This window comes from Nyctibius grandis, chromosome 8, assembly GCF_013368605.1.
Source record: "Nyctibius grandis isolate bNycGra1 chromosome 8, bNycGra1.pri, whole genome shotgun sequence".
NCBI classification, from domain to species: domain Eukaryota; kingdom Metazoa; phylum Chordata; class Aves; order Nyctibiiformes; family Nyctibiidae; genus Nyctibius; species Nyctibius grandis.
The window spans coordinates 37871065-37887763 of NC_090665.1; the positions used below are offsets into that span (position 1 = coordinate 37871065).

The 16699-nt window shown below is 44.5% G+C and overlaps 1 protein-coding gene across 1 annotated transcript in view; it reads left to right on the forward strand.

Annotated features, from left to right (window-relative positions):
- Positions 1-16699, forward strand: part of PTPRF (protein tyrosine phosphatase receptor type F) — a 255569-nt gene that overhangs the window by 85399 nt on the left and 153471 nt on the right. The gene's annotated exons all lie outside the window — the stretch shown is intronic.

Below are 16699 nucleotides of genomic sequence, written 5' to 3' on the forward strand. Positions count from 1 at the left end.
ACTTGAAATGGGAGTGAAGATTCCTGCTAAATGTTCTGGTTCTGGTTTCCTGGTGAGACAATAAGAACAGACAAGTCAGGGCTGGTTATTACTTATTACTGGCTAGCAGGAAGTTGGATGCCATAATTTGCAAAGAAAAATAATCACTTATTGCATTAGCTATACAGTTAAATAGGTCTCACAGGGCTTTGTAAGACAGAATTAAAAAAGAGATCTCTGATACTGACATAGGACAAACACACTCGCACCTCTGGAGCAGGCACTTCATGGACCTGTAGCAGAGTTTCTGGTGCTGTTTTAAGGCAAGGTTGGTGGCTACACAGCAAAGTAGCCCTGCTCTACCCAGGGAGCAGTAGCCTGTGCAAACAGGCAGCACTTGCTAGAGATCTTGGTGACTAGGCAGGTTGTGCTTGGACTCCTGGCACAGTGAGGTACCTTCTGGACGAGATCCCAAACTGCCGGTCTCTCTGACATACATGCCAGAAAAATCTGTATAAAGGTGTTTAACGTCTTGATAACTTATTTTTTTAAATCCTACCTTTCAAGATCTAAATGCTGTAAGAGCGACGCTTGTGTTATTTCTGTGCTGGCATCTCCTGGGATGACTTTCACGTCATATGGAAGTGATGCTTTGAAGCTGGTCCCTTTACTACTTGTCTCTTATAATCTTTCTGTTCTCCCTCAAGCATCTCACACCAACCACCTTTCTCTGCTCCACTTCCTTTGTAACTGCATGGTTCTGCATCCTGCAGATTATCAAAACTACCAAAATATATACAGGGGGGAAAGGGTTTCCAGAAATCAAAATTGCTTAAGGTGTCTTTCACAAGCAGAAGCTGCAGGAGGGTGGGAGGAATAAAGTTGAGACTCACAGAATCACAGAATCAACCAGGCTGGAAGAGACCTCAGGGATCATCGAGTCCAACCGCTGCTCCTACACCACCCTGTCAACTAGACCATGGCACTAAGTGCCATGTCCAGTCTTTTCTTAAACACATCCAGAGATGGTGACTCAACCACCTCCCTGGGCAGCCCATTCCAATGTCTAATAACCCTTTCTGTAAAGAAATTCTTCCTGATGTCCAACCTGAACCTCCCCTGGCGAAGCTTGAGGCTGTGCCCTCTTGTCCTATCGCTAGTTGCCCGGGAGAAGAGGCCGACTCCCACTTGACTACAACCTCCCTTCAGGTAGGTGTAGACTGCAATAAGGTCACCTCTGAGCCTCCTCTTCTCCAGGCTAAACAACCCCAGCTCCTTCAGCCGTTCCTCGTAGGTCAGACCCTCCAGACCCTTCACCAGCTTGGTCGCCCTCCTCTGGACTCGCTCCAACACCTCAACATCTTTCTTGAAGTGCGGGGCCCAGAACTGGACACAGGATTCAAGGTGCTGCCTCACCAGTGCCGAGTACAGAGGGACGATCACTTCCCTAGACCGGCTGGCTACACTATTCCTAATAGAGGCCAGGATGCCATTGGCCTTCTTGGCCACTTGGGCACACTGCTGGCTCATGTTTAGCCGGCTGTCAGTCAGCACCCCCAGGTCTCTTTCCACCGGGCCGCTTTCTAACCACTCTTCCCCCAGCCTGGAGCGCTGCATGGGGTTGTTGTGGCCGAAGTGTAAGACCCGGCACTTGTTCTTGTTGAACCTCATGCCGTTGGTCTCGGCCCATCTATCTAACCTGTCCAAATCCCTCTGTAGGGCCTTCCTACCCTCCAGCAGATCGACACTGCCACCCAGCTTGGTGTCATCTGCGAATTTACTGAGGGTGCACTCAATCCCTACGTCTAGATCATCTAGACTCTTCCCAGCCTTCTGTGTGCTTGTTTTCCTCTGTACCTGGCCCAAGAAAGTGGCTTTCCATTTCATTATAGACGCAGCAACACTTCTGTTGCTGTCCTCTGATAATCAGACAAAGCAGACATCTGGCACAATGATCTCTCCTTGTTTTGGTCACTCAGTTGGCCTTTCTTTCAGGACCCATTGTGCTCTGTGGGTGAGGTGGAGATGCTGCTGCTTGCTCTGGATGTTGTCCCTCTTATGGTCCTCTTGATCCTGTCCAAGACAGGCAGTACCATGAGTTGTGATGCACAGACACATCACTCCCATCTCGCAGGCGCTTTTAGCAAGACCAGCACCTGCTTTTGCTTAAAATAAGGCTGGGAACAGCGAATGCCAGACCTACAGGAAATTGTTCCTGGACTGGAAACAAAAGCAGAGGAGAAGCCTGACACAACCAGGCAGAAGATTTATTTGAATTAAAGGCACCTGCTATCCCCAGCTGAGCACTGAATACTAGTACACAGTGTCATTTGCTGGGCAGACCAGTACCCACTTCTGTTTGCGGGGGATTTTGGCCTCTGCAGCTTTCTCCCTGCTGTCTTGAAGAGCCAGTTTGTCAGCTTAGAGCCCCAGGTTGAGTAGGTAGGAGATGTTCTGGGGAGAGGGAGAATGTGGGAGTGTCACATGTGAGAAGCAGGCATCCCACCTTTTCCAGGCTTCCCTGAATTTTTGTGTCATTGGGTAGCTGGGACCAGGTGGGCTTTCTGCTTTCCACATCCGTTCAGGGCTTCTATTCTGAGTCTGTTGCATTCTTTATGTCAGTGGCTTGCAGGAAAATTATGCCAGCCGTGGTAAAAAGGAACTGGAGGAAGGAACTGGGATTTATATTACCTTAAAAATAATAATCCTGTCTCTTCTTTTTCATGTTGCCCTACTTATCTAGGATGTTGACTCATTCCTTCACAGGGCCTCTGAACAAAATGAATTGTGCGTGTGGCTCTGCACATCTCATCCTGAACAGGCCTGTGGCAGTTATGCCTATCTGGGTGTTTGCATGGGTGCCCATCACTTTTCCTGTCTGCTTCTAACACGTGGACAAGAGATAGAAATGCAAAATGTGTGCGCTGTGGCCAGGCTTCCCACCAGCATGCAGGGAGAGCAGTGCACGTGGGGGATGCGTGTGGGCACACTTGCCCTGCAGCTGGAGGACTCCAGTTCATGCTCATTGGTTTGATCTTTGTCTTTGAAAGATGTCGTTGGTGGAGTGTGATGTGGCTGAACAAAAGTGAACTCTTATAAATTGGAGTGCTTATAAAAATTACACATTTATGTAGAAATGCTTCTGTGGCCTTCATTTTATATAGCCCCCTCTGCAGTTAAACAAGTTGTTACTGAATGATTATAAAAGCGTTATGTTCACAGTATTCGTGCTTCGCACAAAGCCAATAGCTTTCAACCTCTCCTTTAGTCCCAGAGAGACTGGACAGTGAAAACCTGATGCAGACTCGGCTGGGAGAGTCAAGATAAGGCTTTACAGTAGAAGGTTAACCAGGCTGTTGGTGCTTCCATGTGGTGAGGGTTCTCTGCTCTAACAGGACAGCCTGTGGATGGCAGCTTAGTTTATCTGGATCCCGTAAGAGGACTTTTGTTGCCATACAGATCCTTTCCTGGGAGGAAGGTGCCAGGTCTGCTGTCCTGATTACTGGCTTGTTATCATAGCACTGGGGCCAGGGGAAACAGGTTAGAAGAGACCTTTGGAGATCACCTAGCCCAGCCCCTTGCTCAAACCAGGGTCAGCTTCAGTTAGACTGTGACAAGAACTGCTGCAAACTGGGTGGTGCATGCAGCCTCCCAGAGCACCAATGTCTGCAGGAAGGGGTGATGCAAGTTCCTCTCTGGATGCTTAATGAATCTTCTGCCTTTTTGCAATTAAGTACTCATGCCTGCTATATCCTCTAAGGAGATCTTGAGAGGTGACTGGGTTAAGGAGACAAACACTAAAGAAAGGAAGCCTGAGAGTGTAAGAATGGAATTTTTTTTGCCCAAAAATTTTTTAGGAAGAGCGCATTAAGTTAGGATTTAGGCATTCTTCATATGTGTGAGGTGTAAGGCAGCTCCTTGCCTTTCCAGGGCTGCAGGTGAAGAGTGCTTTTGCAGGTGCTGACTACATGGAGCGTTTTGGTTTTCCCTCCCGAGGAAGGCATGGCATGCCTGAAAACCACAAGGACAGACCTTCTGGCAAAGCCGGGAGGCCTGAGCTGGCTGGCCTAACACTGCTCAAGGAAAACAAACTGCAGGGTACTGTGTAAGAGTTTAAGAAAAAGGATAATCCCCACTCATCCTCTGTTTCAAATCCCTTTTTGAATTCAGTAGGTAAAAATCTTAGAGGAACTCTGACCCTCGCCATGGTTGTATTTGGTGCTAATTAGGAATTTTCCCCTAATATTCATTGTGGGTATATCCCCAGATACAATATCTGAAGCCTGAGCTTTGACTGCTGAACATTGTTCCTTGGTATCTTTTTCTCATGCTTCCCACTCTGAGGAAGCTGCAGGTAGGCATACTGTGCTTTCAGAGAGATGGAGCCAGCCCACCCTGCAGTTTCATTGGAAAAGGTGGTATTGGTGCCTGTGCTATCTGCACCAGCTATTAAGAGCAGCTTGCATTTTGAGAGTTTTCAGGCGGCAGGCAAGAGTTGGTGGTTCCCTTTTGAGTTACCTTGTGTTCAAATATAAACAAGTAATAACTAATTTCTTAAACTCTTCTGCTAATTGGTGATGCTCTAGGAACTAGCTTGGGAAGGTAAGTCAGGACTGATTACCTTGACACATACAGGATTGTAGATGAAGTATTCCCGTTTGAATCTTTTGCCTTTAAATGTGTTGCTCCACAAGACTCTTCTGGAGTAAAGACTCTTCAGCTTTGGGGTGATGAGCAAAATGCATGTTTCTTAAACTTCAGATTTATTTAGGGGTAGGGTGGTAGGGTTTTTTTCAGAATTAACAAAGCAGAGCGTAGAAAAGACTATGCTGTCCACCTACAGTCCCTTGTCTGTGCACACCTCTCTTCCTTACGGGCAGTCTGTGGGCTATAGGAAACATGACTGCAAAGTTCAGTAAACGTGCATTGCTTTGGGAATATGCACGAATATGATGCAGAGGAAGGAAAGGAGATTTCAAAGACAAATATTCAGTATGATGATAAATCAGAAGGCCGCATATTGTAATTAGGAGTAGCACTTCTAGGTTTTTCATGGGGTGTTAATTTCTTCATAATCTGAAATAATTGAGTCAAATGATTTTTATTTTTTCCCCTTCCCTAGGGAGAATGGAAGGGGCTGGCTAGTTTGGTCCCACCTGTCCTTTATTCTTCTGCAGTCTATTTATAGCCTCTGCAGAGGGCAAGGAAGGAGGGAGGCCTTGGAGAAAACACTGGGGCTTAGCCTTGTTTGTTTTACATTGGAATCCCTGGCCTTAACCCCTTCCTTGCTCAGCTCTACCACGAATATCCGAAGTCTTTTAGCTTTGGCAAATAACCGAGCGCATCTCTTGCTGTCTGTTCTATAAATAAAATATGCACGTTGTTAACTGCACATTGTTACAGAGTAGCTGCCCTTCGGTATTTATGAAACTGTCATCTGTTTTTGTGTGTTGGCCTGGTCTCCGTGCTGTGACAGTGTGTGTGTAGCACACGTGCGAAGCTCCCATCCTCTCCGAAGGTGCTCTGTGGGCTCTGCGGTGGGTGAAAGGAAGAGCGAGCCCAAGCCGATACTTCAGATTCACTGTGCTGAAGAGATAAATGGAATTGCCAGAGGGTTACTAATACCCTTTAAAAGAAGAAATATTCTCTCTCCCAAAAGGATGTGGAAAAAATTAGAGCAATTACATTTGTATCGTGAACCTCCGTACCAAAGGGAACAGGGAAGGGGAGTGGGAAATGCAGTGGAAGGAACAGGACACAGAGTTCCCATTCTGTGCTCCAGACCAAATAGCTGGGCTTAAAACTAGGGCAGGAGAAAATGGTTATCAGTATTTTTCTTAAATGTGTTTGTTCACAAATGTAGGGATGAGCAGGGAGCTGTTTCCCAGTATCACTGTGATGTAGAATATGCATATTTTGATGCGATACAGTGCTGCTCCTGCACAACTTTATTTGTGTACACAAAGAGAGCAGACTGGCTTTAGCACCCTGTGTTGCTAGAGCAGCACTTCTTGAAGTGGGAATGAAGGTAAAGGTGGCTGCTTTTTTCATTAATGTCAGTTGATTTTTCCTTATTAAACTGAGTTCTCTCTGCTGCAGCCTCTGCCACTGCGTAACTGGAGATGCCCTCCTTGCAAATGTCTGTGAAGTCAGTCTATTTGCCATCTGTAAGTAATGTTTTAGTGTTTAATGCAATTTATCTTCACTCAAATTGCGGAAGATGTCAACACTGAAACATTTGCTACAGACATCATAAACTCGAGACATTGGCAGGCACCGCTGAACAGAGCAGAAACAGTGGCAATGAATACATATTTTTAAACCATCTGGTATGCAAGTGCTATTGGATCAAAAATTGACATGGTGTAAAAAACTCACTGCTGTTTGTCAGATGACGTTGGGCAGTCATCAGGGAAGTCAGTCCTGCATGTAAATGCACTTGAAATAGTATGTCCTGTCTCGGTTCATACTCCTGGGCCTTGTTCCCTCGCTTGCCAGATTTCAGAAACTAATAGGCTTATTTAGTAATGTTTAGAAGAAGCTCAGATAAACCAGTGCCTTGAGGGCTTTGCGCACCACTCGGCTCTCGGAATACGCGCCTCCTCTCCTCTGTGGCCTGCAGGGAAGCGGAGCTGCGAGAGCCGTGGGTGGGAGAGATCCCTTTCCTTTTTTCTCCCCTTGTCTGTTTTGATGTTTTGCTTTCTATCCAGTGTTCCTTTTGTCAGGAGCAGCTTGCATGGGTAGTATATACACGTGCGTGTGCACACACAAACATGGGCACTGCTATTTGTTGTATCATTGTGGTATGTGTCTGTACTGGGAAGAGCACTCATGGGGCTCTTCGTGTTTTGATGGAGAAGCCCCTTGAAAACAAGTAGCCCGGTTATTGCCAGTCTTTGGCTAAGGGTAGCATATACTTCAGCAGGGACATCTCTGCAGGCAGCTGTTCCCAAAATAAATGTTGCAAAGTCTCTAGAATTTTCCCCTTTCCTTCCCAGATGATTTCTAACTCATTTCTGACCATGCGTCAGATGAGTGTGCATTTACTACTGCCTATAAGCACCAGCCAGCATGAGAAATGGTAAAATTTCTCAGCTAGCCCCTAAAGCGTGATTGAAAGTAGGGGCCATATGAGCTAAAAGTCTGAAAGGCTGAGTGTGTGCAGTCTCCCTCAGTTACAGGTGGCTCAGAATGACCCCAGAGAAAAGTGGCTGACAGCTCCTGGTGTTAAAAAGCCAGCTACTAAAAAAGCCCCATTCCAGGCCTGGCCACCCCGCACACAGAGCAACCATGATTCTGCCTTTCATGGTTAAATTAGGCTTTAAAATACACAGTCTACCGAAGATTACTTGGAATTTCGAACATAGTAAAAACAATAAAAGGAAAATGAAGGTACCCTCTTTCTGCAGTAGTGACAGGTTGTCCTAGGCATCTCCCTGTCTTAAAACCCATATAAAATATCGTGTCCAGAACAGGCTTTTGAGACAAACACCCCATTACTGCACAGGTATATGAAGAAATCTTCAGCACCCCCACGTTTCCTTTTGCTTTGGCTTCGTCTTTTTTTGTTTTACTTTGGAGAATGAGGTAATTTCCAGATTAATGCTGTCTCTCTGTGAACAGACTTAACTAGGTTGCTCTAGATCTCTTTGTCTTGGAGGATGAATAATACACAGGTGATAGCAATATGAGTCATTTGCTCCCTTAAAAGCAGCTGATACTATGTTTTCATTAGGCAGAAAATTAAGAGGCTCGGTATGGATTATGCACCTGAGTTTTACAGTCTCTGCCCGGTACGTTTATGCGTACGGGAAAGACAGCCACATCTCCTGGAAGGTGAAGTTGCTCTGAATGAATTTACTGTCATCATTTGGAAAGCTCTTCTGTAGACAGATATTCCCTCCTGAAAAGGAGCATTACTCAATTGCAGATGGTGTCCTCTAGGAGGAGGAACGGGGTGCCCAGGAGTCCTTGAGATTATGAATGGGATATGTTTAAATGAAACTTCTTCTAATGCCCTTTGCATTGAGAGGACGGAGGTCAGCACATAGATCAAGGAGTGGACTTCTCTCCTGCACAGACACACTAGGACACAATTCCTGGGTTTGTGTAAGTCTCTTGACAGAAATGCATGTAAACTGCACCTTCTGCCTCTTGGGGCTACTGAATAAAATGGGGAGGTGACATGGGATGTGCTGAAGCATTCTTAGATATTGTTTTCTTTATTCCCATAAGAAAGATATTAATATCACAGAGATCTCTGGTTCAGGCTTTAAATAAGCTAGAGCCAAAGTACAAACCTATTTTTAGGTGACTTTAAAATACCCTGACATGTTTAACAAGCTGGCTTCAAACCAACTAAAACATGTGTAAACAGTTAATACAATATATTGCTGAGACAGAGAATTTCTACTTTCTTACAGTGTAGGTTAGTAAGTGCTTTTCTTCACCACACAAGCACTAAGAAGCAAGGAAGATATAAATGTAAGCAACAGTGACACCTGACACAGTCTCCAAGCATCCTCTTGATACATACAAGTACCGCAGTACCTTCTCCAATGTCACATTTTCTGTTCAGGCACACATAGAAAAAAAAGAAAACAAAACTGCAATGCACAGCCTTCAGTCTAGCTTTCTAATGCCATATTGCTTAATAATTTAAGGGCAGTGATAGCCTAAAAATTGCAGTCGTAGCAGCTTCGTATAACCTACATTAGACAGAGGGTGAATGTCATATTTATTACGTACTCAAGATGTCTGACTTTATCAAGACAAAGCCTTCTATGTGTTTGGCACTATATCACTTAGAAGAGCTCAGCTATATGTTGTGTGTTGCTAACAAAGCCCATCTGTAATCATTTTAAGGGGCTGGTGTTCATGGTCTCTGCTTCCCCCAGTGCTACTTGTGGGGCCTCACTGGAAGAAAGAGCAGCTCTGCAGGGACAGCAGAGAAAGGAGTTGATTCAAGTATCGCAAACAGTGTCATCATGGTGTCTTGCTCCTGAGAGCTTTCCCTTTCCCCATGAAGGTGCCTGTCCTCGGTGGGTCTCTCTGCTTAGCACCTATGGCGCCAGGAACAGTGCAGCTGTACTACCACCAGCCCTGCTAGCTCTGCTGGCTAGGTGATGTGGTTTGCAGACAAGGGTCATGTTTTCTGGTATGACGCTTTTGGAAATGGTGTCTTTCCAGTTATGAGGTTGCTTTTTCTATTTAGGAAAGGGTGACGTCAGTGCAGGGCTGGGAGGTCATGGGAATCACTTTTTAGCAAGGTAATTTCTGAGTTCAGGGGACTTTGAATTCAAATGATAATATATCTTAATGTTATTTTCTTACACCATTAAGGTTTTGTCGGAGTACTAAACCAGAAAAGTACATTCATCTCTTGAGAATGCAAATGCTTCATGGGGCCTGCTGTTGACTGTAGCAGAGAAAGGATGTGATTTCAGGGCTTAGAAGATCTGTAGAGAGAACTGATTTCCCCAGGAGATTATGATATTTCCATAAACGTGGAAGGGAATATTGTGGTAATGGCAGTGACACACACAGAAAAAAACCTGTGTTCTTCCTCTATACTGTTTTTTTCTTGCAGGCTTTGTGACTTTAGCTAGATTTTGTCTTTCAGCTGACAGTCATCCTACAATCTCCAGCTCAGCTGGAGTTACCTGCGTGGATTCCTCTCGATTTTCTGAAAGGATTCCCAGTCTTCTGGATTTTGGCATTACTGGTAGATGTTTGCCACCTATCTCTCTGAGCTCTGGATTATGCTGCTGGCTGGCTGAGTTGCAAGAGTCTGTTCCCCTTTTGTACTAGTGATGATTAGCTGTTAATGCAGGTGCACTGTGCAGCCTCCAGGTGCCTTCTTTGAAAAGGCCTCTGTTTTTCACGAAGAATTGAATTGCCACCGCTCTGAAGTGTTACATCTCCACTGTTCTGGGCCGCAGCGGGGGGCAGCAGCCTTTATTTCCATCAGGATGGCGTGAATGTTGGCTGTCACAGCGCAGTTACAATACCGTACAATACAGTCGCCAGCCCCAGTAAATCAGCACAGCCGGTATTTGCTGGGTTGCTGTCTTATTCAGTATATAACTCTTCTCATTGACGCAAAACTCATTCCTGAAATGTGGTGTTGGTCAGCTGAATGTGCAGGACCAGCTAAATGTCACCATATCATGATAGCTCACATTCCCCTGGAATGTGGCAGTGGTGACAGGGTTATTAATAGGTGTAGGTACCTGTTCTGGATGCTTTATGGGAGCACAGTGGGCATAAATGGCAGCGAAGGGATTTGTTTGTGGGTTGAGTGACTTCACGGGATAACAAATGTTACCGGCTGCCACGCTGTCAAGGACACAATTAATTCTGGTTGCGCAGTACAGTTAATTTGGTATGCATCTCAAATGTTTTCAGTGAGCTTTGCATGCAGATCCAGTGGACCGTAAGAAAAGTTTCTCTTTAACCCTCAGATCTGCCTCATCTATTTTAAAGTGATTCTAAAGGGAGCTGACAGTGCCCCTTTATGTGAAACAGAGCTGCTGGTTGAAGTCAGAGGCACTCTGCTCCGTCCTGTCCCTCTCCCTGGGGGCATTTGGGCTGATTGCTTTTCTGTGAGAGTCCAAACTCTGCCATATCAGTCTTCTCATCCGCTCTTAGAGCCCTCTGGGTGCAGGACAGTCACCCACGAGTGGCAATCTGTAGCAGGATTCCTGCCTTCAGGGAGCTCCAGTTAAAGGGTTGCGCTGGCCTGTGTTCATGTAAACAAAAGCCTGATTTAACCATCCTGTTCAAGGCTTTTTCAGGTATTTCTAGGGCATTAATTTTAAAATTGAAGTGCCTAACACAAGAATTCAGCTTTGCAAGGTCCTGTCTGCGTTGGAAAAGTCTGCCGATTTTTTTTTTTAAATTTAATTCATAATACAGAAACAGTAATGCACAGAGTAACAGATTTTTAATTACCATTCTTCCTAGCCACCCTCTGTGTCTTCTGTTTTCTCCTTAGGCTGGTGAAAGTCAAGTTTGTTGTTAGTTACCAGCAAATTGGTAGTAATGGGAGCAAAGAAAGAATGAACTCTTTGTTTAGGAACTCACTTAAGTGTGGAGAGGAAAAACTCCTCTTAAAAAAAAGACAGGGAAGGGGCAGTAACTTAAATGCAGCTATTAAACCCTATTATTGGGACCCTGGGTTTGTTCTTAATGGAGGAAAATTAGCAATGCAAATATTTCTAGTCACCAATTATCCATGATATAAATAGGTCGGAAATTTGCACTGTTAATACCAGCCGTGTTGAAACCTTTTCTCAGCGGTTCATCAGCAGAGAGATTTTGAGGTTTTTTTTCTGATTTGTATTCCTGTGGCTTGTTAAAGGCTTGAGGAGGGGGAGGAGAATGGGAGTAGGAGAAAAACAGGTTTAATGGGCTGTGAGGAGTAAAACTCTTTTCTGTTACTTCTACTGTAAACAAAACGATCAGCTGAAGCCTGACTTTGTTTAAAAAGGAAAAAAAAGTCAATAGCAGTGATTCACCTGTGCTATTGCTCTTCCATACTTCTACTTTATGTGCCTTCCTTACAGGATTTCATCCTTTAAATACAAAGAGTCAGTGAAGGCATATAACTGCCAGAACAGTGCTCTCCAGCCAGTATTTCTGCAGAGGATATCAATAATCCAGGGCCATGGCGAGACTGGGGTGCCATGCTGGTGGGTGCCAGGCATGCATCAGTCACCCCAACTCTTCTTTGGCAGGTCTTCAGAGCTTTTCAAAGCACCCAAACAGTTTAGAAGTGACTTTTAGCCAACATATTTTGTTGAATGAAGTATCTTGGTCAGGGACCAGATGTTTCTATTGAAAACTGAATACACACACAGACACATGGAGGAGATGCGCCTGCTTTCTTGTCTGCTGTTTAATTTTTAATTATATAAATCGAGTGATTGTAGGTTGCATGTTTTGCTCCAGTCTGCTCTTTCATCTTGCATCCCTGCTAAGAAACAGCAGCTTTTCTGAAAGCCATGAGATAACCCAACATGCTAGTACTGACAGAAAATGGCTTTTTGTGAAGTTGGCCTTGGTATTATGGGATGTAGTAGTTCAGGGTGTGGAATAGCTGTGCCACCCTACAACATACTTGGTACCTCTCAGAGAGGAAGGATACTCAGCCTGGGGTTATGGCTATTCTTTGGCATAGCCATACATTTAGAATTTAAAAAATAAATAAAGGGGGAAGGTAGAAGAATTTTTAAGCTCATGTTCACCATCTTCTTCTGGAGACTATACGCTTACCCATGGGACGAGGTGAGCCCTAAGCTTCTGCTGGGACCTCTGCTGTATTAGCAACATACCCAAAGGCTTTATGGTGTGCCACAACTGCCCAAATGAACTACGACGATGGGGTTAGAGACTGGCTGCATAGATAGCTTTTATGTTGGTTTTTTTTTTCCCCTGGAGTTTCCTAGCACATTGACAGAATAGTACATATGTTGTACCTGCCTAACAGCTGTGGGGTGGGTGTCACCCTATTATAACGCTAACGCAACGGTAATGTCGCTTTATTTGAGGTCCATGAAGGGACACTGTCAGAACTCAGGCCTGAAGGCAGAAAACCTTGTTTATTCTCCTTGTTACATTCCAGCAACCAGACCAACTCCCTTGCTGTTGAACCCAGTCTCAGAAACTGCTGGAACTCTCTTGTGGGTTGCTCAGTGAGCAGTTCCTTTGCTTGCAAAGGAAGTGTTCCAGGTGAAGGATCGGCTTCACTGATACTTTTAGGGTGCCAGACTGGGGTTCAGGTATGTGTGTTGCTCTGTATCAGTTAAGATTTCTCTGCAAGGACAGGTGCTGCTATTCCCTCGGCAATTCTTACCCCATTGGCTTATGTGGAATTAACAGCGATGCTTGCAGAAATTTGTCTGTGAAGCTGGCATTGGAAAGTCAATGAGCAATGCACTGCGTGATCACATTTCCGTGTTGCACACAGTAAGAGTGTTTGCAAGGGCTTTTAGTAGTGTGTGGGTGTGCTCACAGGCCAGGTCAGGCTATGATCCCTGCTTGCAACGAGTATGGTCCCATGCAAGACAAATTGCTTGGCAAGTGTGTGAGTATGTGCACGTTTGGCTGAAGCAGGGCAAAGCCAAGTGGTCCTTTTTGCTGATTTTATCAGCCTTGTAGTTAAAAAAACATTCTGCAGCAATGATTAACCACACTCATGCACAGAGGAGGTAACTGAAGGCTTGGGGCTTATGCCCCTGGTCAGAAGCTATGCAATCTGTGTATTATGGATCACACAGTTTTATACAGGAACATTTTTAGCCTGGTCTTTGTGTCCTATTTCATCAAAACTCACCCTTTGAAGGAGCAGTGCACAGGGTGAGGGTAGAATGGTGTTCACGAAGGCTTCTGCTCCTCAGCCTTTCCTGAGAAGAGCTGTAGCAGCGGCTTCTCTCCCTTGGCTGCTAACTGTAGGATCGCGCTGCTCTCATTATTCTCTGTTCTCAGCTGCCATGTCAGATCAGGCCATCAGTCCATCTACTCCAGGGCTGTGCCTGCTTATGTTTGAGAGCTTACCCATACCCACTCCTGCACTTAGCTCAGTAACTATCACCAAACGCATGCACAGAAGACATATTTGTGCTGTCTTTCCCTTCCTATCTCCTGGTATCTGCTTGTGCCTCAAAGCACTTACCCTTCTGTAGGAGCCGGACATGAGGAGCTGTGCTACCCCAGCGCTTCTGCTGACAGAGAGTCCTAAGAGACTCTAGTGTTGTCCTGTCATCTCCCTCTGTGAATTCATGATACAGTCTATGTGCATCTGCGTCCTGGAGAACTTGGGAACCCGCGTACCTTGAGAACATTTTATTTTAGTGATTCAGAAGGGAACATTATCATCACCTGTCAGAAGTACATTATGAAGGCAGAAGGGAAGGCAGCTTGTCTCCGCACGCTTAACCCCATGAGGAATAGCAGCTCTCAAGGGACAGCAGTTCCTATTTAAAAGCTAAAGAACGGTAATTTTCTTTCAAATATCCTCAGAGATTTACACGTCATTAGCCCGCGCTCTCAAATCTGGCAGACCCCAAAACACCGAAAACTGGGCCAGAGCACTAATCCCTTCCTGAAAACAAAGATGACAGAGGTCCTCCCTCACACTCAGAGGTTAGCAAAAAGCACGAGATTGTTTGTGAAAAGCTAAGCAAGTGCAACCCCATTGTATTGCCAGGAAGGACAACTTTCCCCTTATATGCTGTTCACTATAAAGCCCTGCATGCAGTTCAAGGGATAACCTGCATTAAACCAATTAATAATTGGATCTTGGACGCTTAAAGAAAAAATATCTCTTAAGAGTGTTGCAGGAGAAGTGATAGCAGGAGTTGGGGAGTGTATGCTGCTTAGGATGAGACAAGAGCCTGTGATGGCTGCCCAGTGGCACTGCTGGGTTTGAGTTCCTTGACTCTGGAGTGACTCATGTCAGGCAACAAGAGCATGAGGAGAAAAAAAACCAAATACTAACACAGAAGCAAACTTCTGTTGACTTCTACAGCTCTTGGCTCTTTAGTCCGTGATTCAGTGTTTGTTTGGGGTTTTTCCCACATGGGTAGATTTTCCTGTTTGCTTGTATGATGGGGGTTCAGATGTCACGCAGGTGAATGTGGAATAGTGGCAGAGTGACTTGCTGATGGTGTCATTACAGTGTTCAAGCGATGCTCTTCTGCAGAGCTAAAGTGATACTGCTATGGTAATTCACTTCGTTTGGGGAGCCAAGAAAGTCTTGATAGCCCCCAGGCCAGGAGAGTTTATTGTGCAAAACACTGCCAAGTGATGCTTTCTGCACCCTTTGTTGGTATGGCAGCGTGGTGAACTTCTGGAAAGGGCAGAAGTGAAGAAGATAGAAATTGCCAAGCCCAAATGGATTGGGAAAAGTATGTGTGTATGTTAGCTCATGCACAGAATATTGATAACATCTTTTTCCAGCATGCTAAGCCAGTTGTATGCCAGTCTGTGAATTTCATACGTTACTGTCTTTGCCTAGCAAGCTTACACTCCTCATCCTTCCCTTCAAGGCTTTCGTGCTTGCATCTTGGTGCTTTTGTCTATCTGTCATTGCCTCCTCCTGTCTCCTTAAAGCTGCCTGTGTTGTCTTTTTTCACCCACAACTTCACCTTTTTCATATCACTCACAGTAATTGTAAGGCTGGAATAGCCTGCCTGCAATACCACCAAGTCCCCTGATGGGAAAGGCCCACTGCACTACAAAGTGGTGATGCAGAAAAAGCCTGCAACATGTTCAATCGCTGTTTCAGTTGCTGTTAATAGAGGTAGAAGATGACCTGGTTTTGTGTTTTGTGAAAATGTTTGTATGTGCTGGTTTCTTAAAATTAAGGATGCTAGATGTCACATACAAAGGCTGTGCATTTTTAAATCATAAGGTATAAAAATTGGATACTCCTGCTCAATAAAACTTGAAATACCAGGGAAGTCCTGGGTAGAAATATCCTACTCTCTTGCTAATTTTTAAAAAAGAAAGTGGTTGACCCAATGAATTAAGTGTAATATTTGTGTTAAATAAAAATAATTTTTTAAATTGTGACAGGATTTTGTCAATAAAGACCTAGGGTGTTACTAAGCCAGTTCCAGTTAGTGTGGATTTATGGAAAATGCTTCCATCTTTTGACATTGCAAGTTGAATTAATAAAAGATAACTGTGCAGTAGTGATATACTGACTTTTGTAAGGCATTTGGCTTAATGCCTCTGATTGAAATGCATAGTGCTGAATGGTAGTGTGTCAAACCAGAACTCAAAAGCAGTTCTTGTTGGACATTCATCAAACAGGGATGTTTCTAGTGGGACTTAGCAGGGACTGGAGTTGGTTCCAGTGCTAGTCAACACCTCCATCAGAGAAATGGGAAGTTAATCTTTGTGGATGACAAATGTAAGCAGATGATTGCTGCAGAGGGTAAGGTTTTTACACTGCTATATAAACTAAGAGCTTTTCCAGAGCCATGCACAAGGTTGCACAGTCTTTGGGCAGAGTAGTCCAGCTTTTCATTATACAGATGCAGCCCTTTTTCATGTGGCGCACACAGCTGGGGGCTTCTTGTGACTTCCCCAGCATTTCAGCCTGGTGGAATGGACTATAATGTGGTCCTTGGACCTAAACAGGGAACATACAGTGAGGGAAAATCCCCCACTTTGGTACTGGTAAGAGCAAAAGAGCATCCAGTTTTCTTCTCTGTGTTTTAAGAGGAATGTTATATTGGAGGTAAGAGAAGTGCAAACATAATCTAAGGTTGAAAAAAATGTGATATAATGGTAAACTGGAGGAGATCAATTTGCTTTCCTTATTAATATGAAGATGGGGAGGAATTTGGTTGTGGTATATAAATCATTCCATGGGGAGAAGAAAGGCTTTTTAAGGACTTATTAATCAAGTTAAAAAACATATTAGAAGGACTTAATAGCTGGAAACTTAAAATTGTGGTGAATTCAAATGGAAGCAAGGTGCAGGTTTCTAGCAGAGTTAGAACAATCCACCACTGGAAGTGACAAATTCTCCATCTTCAGGTGACTTTAGTGATGCCTGGGTGATATTCTTGGAGATCTTTTAAAGCATACATTTTCTGTATGAATAGCAAGACTGTGCTGCTTTACAGTCTCTGATGAAACAAGGTATCAGACTGATGTTCTCACGTTCCTCCAAGACCTTAAATTCTCTTTCTGTGTCTGGGTACAC